General features: G+C 41.8%; 1 pseudogene across 1 annotated transcript; it reads left to right on the top strand.

The window, feature by feature from the left end:
- The first annotated feature begins 3 nt into the window (after positions 1 to 3).
- On the top strand, positions 4 to 9452 carry LOC308292337 (protein NLRC3-like; annotated as a pseudogene). Its single transcript has 3 exons — positions 4 to 21; positions 2253 to 2367; positions 7597 to 9452. The product of its transcript is annotated as a protein NLRC3-like (transcript).
- Positions 9453 to 10080: the final 628 nt, after the last annotated feature.

Raw genomic sequence — 10080 nt, 5'->3', positions numbered from 1 at the left:
ACGATGAATCACATCGATGATGTGATATTTTCTGTTGCATTTATTATTTATTATTATACATGTTTCTCCCGTGATGCCTGTGGCTTGACTGTGTTCAGTGTTGGAGGTTTGATTACATGATGATTACGTTGTTAATGATTACACACTATTAATGATTACGTTGATGATGATTATACACTATGAATGATTACATTAATGATTATACACTATTAATGATTACATTAATGATTACGTTGATGATGATTATACACTATGAATGATTACATCATCCTTAAAGCATCATAACTGGTCTCATGTCTCTTGATTGCAGTGGTTGACAGTAAATAAGATCCTTTACTTGAGTACTATGTACTTAGGTGGATATTTCACTTTCATACAGTTCATTTACCTGAGTACTAACTATCTACTTGGAGGGATATTTCCACTTTCATACAGTAAATAAGTACATTTACTTGAGTACTAACCCTAACCCGGCTGGGAATATACCATTTTGTCAAGATGGGGAGAATACAAGTGTGGAGAATATAATTATACCTTGTTAAAGTGACCATTTTGTTAAATGTTGCATTTGTAGTTATTTTACTGTAATTTAACAACATAATAACCAGCACAGATAGACAAAGAGACATTCATGGATTTATATTTAAAAAGTACGTTTTATTTTACCCCCTGGAGTCCTGGACCCAGGGTGGAGTGAGTTACTATGAAAACTCTTTCAACAACACTACCACAACACAACAACCAGCAGCTACATGTGGTCTGTGTCCCTCTTTGAATTATCCTTTCTCTCTGTAAAGTGTTTGTTTCATAAAAATCCAGCGTAGACATATTATGACTGAGCTACTTTCTGTAAAGAAATTCCCTGTAGGTGATTATTTTTCTTCATATTTTTTTCTAAGTGTTGGAGTTTGGAAGCACTCGTTTTCGATAACACGTCCCGCTGCCTCCTGCATCATATGACTTTTAGAACCAGCCGCAAATTGCAATCTAAGGTTGCAATACCTCCCATAGGGATAGGGTCAATGCATGAAAACGTTTTTTTTTTCTTTTTCTTTTTTGCTATCTGTTTTAAACAATGTCAAACTCAGTAATATTGTGGCTCTATGGAAAGCTTGAATAATCCTCTTTCTATCAGCAAAGTGTTTCAGAAAAATCCACCATTGAGAGTTACTTCATGTCAAATCCGAGCAGACTTCGTAAGCGCTCGTCTTCTATAACGCCCTGTCCCTGCCTCCTGCATCATGTGACATTTAGAACCAGGGTTAGGGTTAGGGTTGATTTCCTACAAGCGCTTCCAAACTCCAACACTTTTATAATTACACCTTTCTAGTTCCACATTTAACCTAAAGTGTTTTTTACACACAAAGAACAAAGATCACAATAGAAGTCCTGGAATCATAAACAAAGCCTGGCTTCCACTTTTACTAAACTCTTAAAGTAGCTCAACTCTACCTTTGAAATTAGCTCAGTGCGGTGCTTCTCAAACTGGGGTCCAGGGACCCCCAGGGTTCCTCCAGTGGGTTCTAAATGGACCCTTACAGGTCCATGTGTTTCCATTTATTCATTCTCCAGAACCAAGCGTCTCAGTTCAGTCAGTGTGTTGCTGTTTGCATGACTTTCATCATTCATTGATTATTGTTGTGCTCACTGAAGTGCAGTTACCCAATGTGACCATAGGGTGGCATCTCAGTGCAGCTTCATTGTAGAAGAGGCATATTTGTCATCATTAGTAGTCATAACAAGATTCAAGATTCAAGATTGCTTTATTTGTCATTCATTTTTCTGTCTGCAAGCAGCGTTAGAAAAAACAAACAAAATTAAGTTTCTCCCAGTTGATAATTCATAAAAGAATAAAACCAAACAGTGCAGAAATAATTATCTACCCTAAATATACTCTAAATAACCAACATGAATAAATATAAATGAATCCTAAAAACCAGTGTCATTAAAAAGCAGCCCCACATAAAAACAGTATAAAAAACTGAATGAATTCAAGTTCATCTCTTTTAGCAATGCATGCCCTCATGACGTTCAGCATTGTCTCCTAGGGTGATTGGCGTTCAAGAGTCTGATTGCCTGGGGAAAGAAACTGTTTTTCATTCTTTCCGTCTTGGCACCGATGCTCCTGTATCTCCTAGGGTAGAAGGAAGATCAGGCCGTGAGAGGGGTGGGTGCTGTCCCCCATGATGCTCCTGTATCTCCTACCAGAGGGTGGGTGCTGTCCCCCATGATGCTCCTGTATCTCCTACCAGAGGGTGGGTGCTGTCCCCCATGATGCTCCTGTATCTCCTACCAGAGGGTGGGTGCTGTCCCCCATGATGCCAGTGGCTCTCTTCAAGCATCGCTGTTGGTACATGTGTAACAGAGGTGAATCGGACCTCCCCACCCGGGCTTCGAACCCGGGCCTCCCACGCAAAAGTCCAATATCTTAACCATTACTCCAAAGGGATATCCTTATGGAACAAGGGAGATACTAGACTTTTGAGGCTTCAAGGCTGGGGCTGCGACTCTGTCCACCACACATGTCTGCCAAAGATTATCCTTACACAGCAGTAGTGCATGTGTTTGTTTTACTCAATAATGTATGATCACTTTAGCATTGCTTTAATTGTTATTGATGTTACTGTTATTATTTATATGACACATTATAATAGCTTATTAGATTTAGTTTGTCTGTTTGTGCATGTGTTTTTAATCTTTCAAAAATAGTTGAAGCTTGTGATGCGGTGTGAGCTTGTACATCTGCTATTTGTGAATAGCCGAAGAAGTATACCATAGGTAATGATTGTGGCGCTGTATATGGCATAACATGATGTTCTAAACCATTGGTATTCAAAGTGAGGTCTGGGGACCTCCAGGGGTCCTTGGGGGGGGGGGGGGGGGGGGGGTTCCAGGGGGTCCCCAGGAAAAGTAGTTAACATAGCATCTCAATCATTTGAACCACTTTATCCATTTGTATGTTGGCTATTAAAAAAAATAGCAGATCTACAAGCTCACAGATTTAGTTTGTAGAATATTTTGAATCATTTTGATAATTGTTTAACACAATTGCTATCTTCTGGGGGTCCCTGGTCAAAATCATTTTCAGATGGGGGTCCTCGGCCAAACATACATTTGGGGGTCCTTGGCATAAAGTTTAGAGAAGCAAGGCTTAAAGGATACACTCTCATCTTACAGGATGTCATTTGTATATCGATGTGAGCAGACTTTATTTAACTTTTTTTATTTTATCATTCTTCTGCCAGTGATCAGTGATCATTAATCAGTGATCAATGATCAGTGATCAGTGATCAGTGCTCAGTGAACAGTGATCATTGATCAGTGATCATTGATCAGTGAACAGTATCAGTGATCAGTATCAGTATCAGTGATCAGTATCAGTATCAGTGATCAGTGATCAGTGAACATTGATCAGTGATCAGTGAACATTGATCAGTGATCAGTGATCAGTGATCAGTGAACATTGATCAGTGATCAGTGATCAGTGAACATTGATCAGTGAACAGTATCAGTGATCAGTATCAGTATCAGTGATCAGTATCAGTATCAGTGATCAGTGATCAGTGAACATTGATCAGTGATCAGTGAACATTGATCAGTGATCAGTGAACATTGATCAGTGATCAGTGATCAGTGAACATTGATCAGTGATCAGTGATCAGTGAACATTGATCAGTGATCAGTGAACATTGATCAGTGATCAGTGATCAGTGAACAGTGATCAGTGAACATTGATCAGTGATCAGTGAACAGTGATCAGTGATCAGTGAACATTGATCAGTGATCAGTGATCAGTGAACATTGATCAGTGATCAGTGATCAGTGAACATTGATCAGTGATCAGTGAACATTGATCAGTGATCAGTGATCAGTGAACAGTGATCAGTGAACATTGATCAGTGATCAGTGATCAGTGATCAGTGAACATTGATCAGTGAACAGTGATCAGTGATCAGTGAACATTGATCAGTGAACAGTGATCAGTGATCAGTGAACAGTGATCAGTGAACAGTGATCAGTGATCAGTGAACAGTGATCAGTGATCAGTGATCACTGATCACTGATCCGTGATCAGTGATCTTCCTCCCTGTGCCAAGGTTGGCACCGTGCCCAAGGATGCCTACTCCTGCACAGGCTTTGTTGAGTCACCATCATTTATGGTCCTGATCTGCTGTAAACAGTCTGATCTGCCGTAAACAGTCTGATCTGCCGTAAACAGTCTGATCAGTCTGATCTGCCGTAAACAGTCTGATCTGCCGTAAACAGTCTGATCTGCCGTAAACAGTCTGATCTGCCGTAAACAGTCTAATCTGCTGTAAACAGAGGGGCGCATGGCTCAGGGGTAGAGCGACCACTTGGCAACCGGCAGTTCGATCCTGGGCTCCCCCAGAGTTGGTATCGAAGTGTCCTCTGAACCCCTAACTGCTCCTGATGAGCAGGTTGGTGCCAAGCATGGTTTCCTCTGACATCACTGTATGAATGTGTGTATGAATGGGTGAATGTAATGAATGTGTGTGTGTGTGTGTGTGTGTGTGTGTGTGTGTGTGTGTGTGTGTGTGTGTGTGTGTGTGTGTGTGTGTGTGTGTGTGTGAATGGGTGAATGTAATGAATGTGTGTGTGTGTGTGTGTGAATGGGTGAATGTAATGAATGTGTGTGTGTGTGTGTGTGTGTGAATGGGTGAATGTAATGAATGTGTGTGTGAATGGGTGAATGTAATGAATGTGTGTGTGTGTGTGTGTGTGTGTGTGTGTGTGTGTGTGTGTGTGTGTGTGTGTGTGTGTGTGTGTGTGTGTGTGTGTGTGTGTGTGTGAATGGGTGAATGTAATGAATGTGTGTGTGTGAATGGGTGAATGTAATGAATGTGTGTGTGTGTGTGTGTGTGTGTGAATGGGTGAATGTAATGAATGTGTGTGTGAATGGGTGAATGTAATGAATGTGTGTGTGTGTGTGTGTGTGTGTGTGTGTGTGTGTGTGTGTGTGTGTGTGTGTGTGTGTGTGTGTGTGTGTGTGTGTGTGTGTGAATGGGTGAATGTAATGAATGTGTGTGTGTGAATGGGTGAATGTAATGAATGTGTGTGTGAATGGGTGAATGTAATGAATGTGTGTGTGTGTGAATGGGTGAATGTAATGAATGTGTGTGTGTGTGTGTGTGTGTGTGAATGGGTGAATGTAATGAATGTGTGTGTGAATGGGTGAATGTAATGAATGTGTGTGTGTGTGTGTGAATGGGTGAATGTAATGAATGTGTGTGTGAATGGGTGAATGTAATGAATGTGTGTGTGAATGGGTGAATGTAATGAATGTGTGTGTGTGTGTGTGTGTGAATGGGTGAATGTAATGAATGTGTGTGTGAATGGGTGAATGTAATGAATGTGTGTGTGAATGGGTGAATGTACTGCACACTCTCTGTAAAGTGCCTTGGATAAAGGCTCTGTATAATTGTACCTTTTACACACACACACACACACACACACACACACACACACACACACACACACACACACACACACACACACACACACACACACACACACACACACACACAGTCGTGGTGGACTTGATCAACTGCCGTAATGTAGACATCCTTGTCATCTGGAAACTGTGAATCTGTTAACTTACTTGAAAGGAATGAGTACAGCTCATTCTTACTTAACAGCTCCTTTTGTTGTCAATGTTTGCCAGAAACTTTTGCCAATTTCGGTACTCCACCATCAATAACAAAAGTCATACACAATTGGCACAACTAACTCCTCCTGAACAGAAACCTCCTCAACAGAAATCACATCCAGGCTCTGAATGTGGCTGCGGAAATCTGGATCTCCTTCAAAGCTGGAAAGATTACTAGAATGATCTCCTTGAATACCATCACCACAAACCTGGGCATGACAACATGCAAGGGCATGGCTCTATCCATGCATTCACTGGCTCAGACAGCACATCGTCATTCAAATCCATGGCAGGGTAAGCGATCCTGCTACAAGGTGATGCGCAAAGTGCCATCCCTCATGGAAGAATTTGTAACCCTCGCTGACACTCCAACACAAGCATCTCCAAGGCTGAAAAAAGTGGGCAATGATGTTGATCATGTTCGAATGACACAATTCTCACATAAAACTAGGGACGTGCAAAGGATTCCCCCCCCAACTGATGCTTTGGATCAACATCTGAACAGAAGCATCTTCCAAGCAAGCGCCTGGGCGACTGCACATAACGATGTATCTGCATGAATGTATTGTAGTACTATGTCATTCATTCATTCAGGTCCATGATGACCGTCCACAGTCCCACGGATTATGGGATTAGTGGTCCCATTTGGACCACTCTGCCCCTTGCCAAGGATATATTAAAGTATGGAGTGCACTTGTAAACATGCTTGTATGCCAACCTGCACTCAGTGCAGTTGCATGAAAGAAATGTTTAAATGCACACGTCTGTGCAAATGTACTTGTGAGAACTTGCTAGACCAGAACAGACTATATATTAGATTAGAATGTTTATTCTTTGTTAAAATATTGTTCTAGTAGTTGTTAAAGCCAATGGTACTATTGTGGTACAGTTAAAACAAATGTAACTGTATTGTTGATGTTGAGTGTAATAACCATGTTATTGTCTAATTTGTGTGAAATATCAGAATATTCAAAACAAATATTTGACTCCAGTTGATTCCTCACACAGTATTGACTTGATATAGCAATAGAACAATATATTGCACAAGCAATTGTGGGAAAATTAAGACATGTAAAAAAATCTTAATTCCGATTTTGGTTATTTGTGTTAACAGGGTAAAAAATATATTTTTCTTCAATCTGCTGTCTTGACACTCGAACCAAAATTGTTTTATAGACCATAATCTACAAATTGGAAGTGAAAAATAAACTTTAACACAAATTTGAAATGACTGAGTGTCCAGGCACCCCACTGAAATCTAGCCTGCAGTGAGCAGGAATTAGTTAGGTTAATTCTTAAAACAATCATAACTCTTGACAGGAATGGGCTAGAGACTTACTTTTTTCCCTAAATGCTCAGAAATGTATGCTCTACAAGCCTGGGGCCGGATTGAATCATCTCGCGGGCCAGATCCGGCCCGCGGGCCGTATGTTTGACATCCCTGGTCTAGGAGGTTGACAGTACTTCATTAGACCCCCTGGTGTGGTTGATATGAGCAATTATGTATTGCCTTTCTATTTGGGTTTTAGCTGTAGGCTGCCACCTTGTGCCGGTCCAAAAACACACATACTTATTACATCACAGAATCAACCCCTCCCCCAATTACCATTCACCCAACATACGTGGGTGTGGCTAACTTCAGCTGGGTCACCACCCACCATGACAACCACGCATACCAATGAACTGGTGGGTGTGGCCACATAACAACAACATAATTTTAACTCTTTCTGTACACTTTTTTGGAAAAAACTTCGTCCTAGTATAATCATAATACCTGATAATCATGTTTTAGAGGGGGGGGGGGGGGGGAAATCATGGCACCACCTCTTTAAGTGGTTAAATTAATAATGTGCATACACAGCTGTAAGGATGTAAAGTTATAAATTCAACTGAATGTTTAAAATGTCTTCATTGTCTTCTCATAGCAGGTGTCAGTCCACAGGAGGTTCTAAAGGATTATAAGGTCGGTTTGAACCGTCTTGATCGTGTGACATACGTCACTGAAGTGCCCTCCCTCAGCAGCATCTACACAGAGCTCTACATCTCAGCGGGAGAGAGTGAAGGGGTTAATACCCAACATGAGGTCTGGCAGCTTGAGAAATATTCCAAGAAGAAAATCCTCCATGACCAACCAATCAAATGCTGTGACATCTTTAAGCCCCTCCTCCTTGGCAGAGACAAATCCATCAGAAGAGTTCTGACCAAGGGCATCGCTGGCATTGGAAAAACCTTCTCTGTGCGTAAGTTCACTCTGGACTGGGCAAGGGGTTTGGAAAATCAAGATGTCATTCTCCTGGTTCCCTTCTCATTCCGGGAGCTGAACCTGGTCAGAGATGAGCAGCACAGTCTTCTCTCACTGATCCATTGTTTCCACCCAGAATTAAAGAAGGTCACAGCAGAGCAGCTCGCTGTCTGGAAGGTTGGCTTCATTTTTGATGGTCTGGATGAAAGCAGGTTTCCGCTGAAATTCAAGAACATTTGCATTGGTTCTCATGTCTTCCAAAAGAATGCCATTGTTTCTGATGTCACAGTGACATCATCAGTGGACTTGCTGTTGACAAACCTCATCGAGGGGAATCTGCTCCCCTCAGCCCTCCTCTGGATAACCACCAGACCTGCAGCAGCCAATCAGATCCCTCCTGATTGTGTTGACATGGAGACAGAAGTACGAGGGTTCACAGACCCCCAGAAGGAGGAGTTCTTCAGGAAGAGATTCAGTGATGAGAAGCTGGCCAGCAAAATCATCTCACACATGAAGACATCAAGGAGCCTCCATATCATGTGTCACATCCCAGTCTTCTGTTCCATCACCGCTACCGTTCTGGAGGACATGTTGAAGACAGACGAGACAGAACAGCTGCCCACGACCCAGACTCAGATGTACAGCCACTTCCTGTCGGTCCAGACAAAGAGGAAGTGGAAGAAGTATGATGACCGTCATGACGTGAATCAACAGCAGCTCATGGAGAAGGACAGGGAGGTTCTTCTGAAGCTGGGCAGGCTGGCGTTTGAACATCTGGAGAAAGGCAGTGTCATGTTCTACCAAGAAGACCTGGAAGAGTGTGGCCTTGATGTGAAAGAAGCCTTGCTGTACTCAGGAGTGTGCACAGAGATCTTCAAAGAAGAGACTGTTCAATCTGAGAGAAAGGTCTACAGCTTTGTTCATCTGAGCATCCAGGAGTTTCTGGCTGCAGTCTACCTGCTCCACTGTTACACACAGAAGAACATGAAGGTACTGGAGACATTCCTGGGAGAAGAAGAAGAAAGGGAGAATGAGCAACGGAGGAGGATGATGGGAGGATGAGAAGAAGAAAAAGAAGAAGACTTCCTGTGGAGAGTCATGGTAAAATCCCAGAAGAGTAAAAATGGCCACCTGGACCTCTTTGTCCGCTTCCTTCATGGCCTCTTACTGGAGTCCAACCAGAGTCTGTTAGGAGGTCTACTGAGTCAGCGCAGTCCAGAGACCATCCAGAGAGTCATCAACAACCTGAAGAAGATGACCGATGAAGAAGGTGACTCTCCTGAGAGAATGATCAACATCTTCCACTGTTTGATGGAGATGAACGACCACTCAGTACTTCAGGAGATCCAACAGTACCTGGAGTCAGGGGATAGAACAGAGGAACTGTCTGAGAGCCAGTGTTCAGCTCTGGCCTTCATGCTGTCAGAGGATGTTCTGGATGAGTTTGACCCGAACAAATACAACATACAAGTCTGGAGGGGGCGACAGAGACTCATCCCAGCTGTGAGGAACTGCAGAAAGGCTCGGTTAGTAGTCATGTGAATAGAAACATCTTACAATTAACACTATAACTAGAAATTAAGGTTAACGTAAAAGAAGAAGAAAGAAGTATTAAGATATTTGATATTCATTTTATCAGACACGCCCCCTTCCTATACAAACCCATTGTACACCAATTTTAACCCATTTAGACCTAAGTCCGCCTGGAAAAAAGCCTTAAAAACCTATGGCCGATTGGAAGAATACCCCTAAAACCTGAGATTTTATGGAAAACTTCACAGAGGTGTCAACGTCTACTAAAACTAAAATTTCAAAACTGTTTGATAGCTTACACCTTTGGCTTTCATGGGAAATTACTTGTCATGGTCCAGACCTTTATCATTTTTTTTTTTTTAAATCTGCAAACTCAAAAATTTTAATAAATCTTATAAAACGTCTAATAAAAAAATACATTTCTCAGCCTATGTAGCACATAGAAACATAATTAGCAAATATTTGAGACCTTACACCATAGGTCTTACACCATAGGCCACCACTTTGACAAGAAACAACAATCCACCAGCCTTTATATTGAATATTTCAATTCTTGTTGTTTCACCACAACTATGCAACATTACTTCTCTTCGCTTTCTTAATATTGCTGTGTTCATGCCCCACTCATTATGGATAG

This window comes from Nannobrachium achirus (assembly GCF_963921795.1).
Source record: "Nannobrachium achirus genome assembly, chromosome: 10".
Taxonomy (NCBI): domain Eukaryota; kingdom Metazoa; phylum Chordata; class Actinopteri; order Myctophiformes; family Myctophidae; genus Nannobrachium; species Nannobrachium achirus.
The sequence above is the reverse complement of the archived record's forward strand: the minus strand, read 5'-3'. Positions and strand labels throughout refer to the sequence as shown.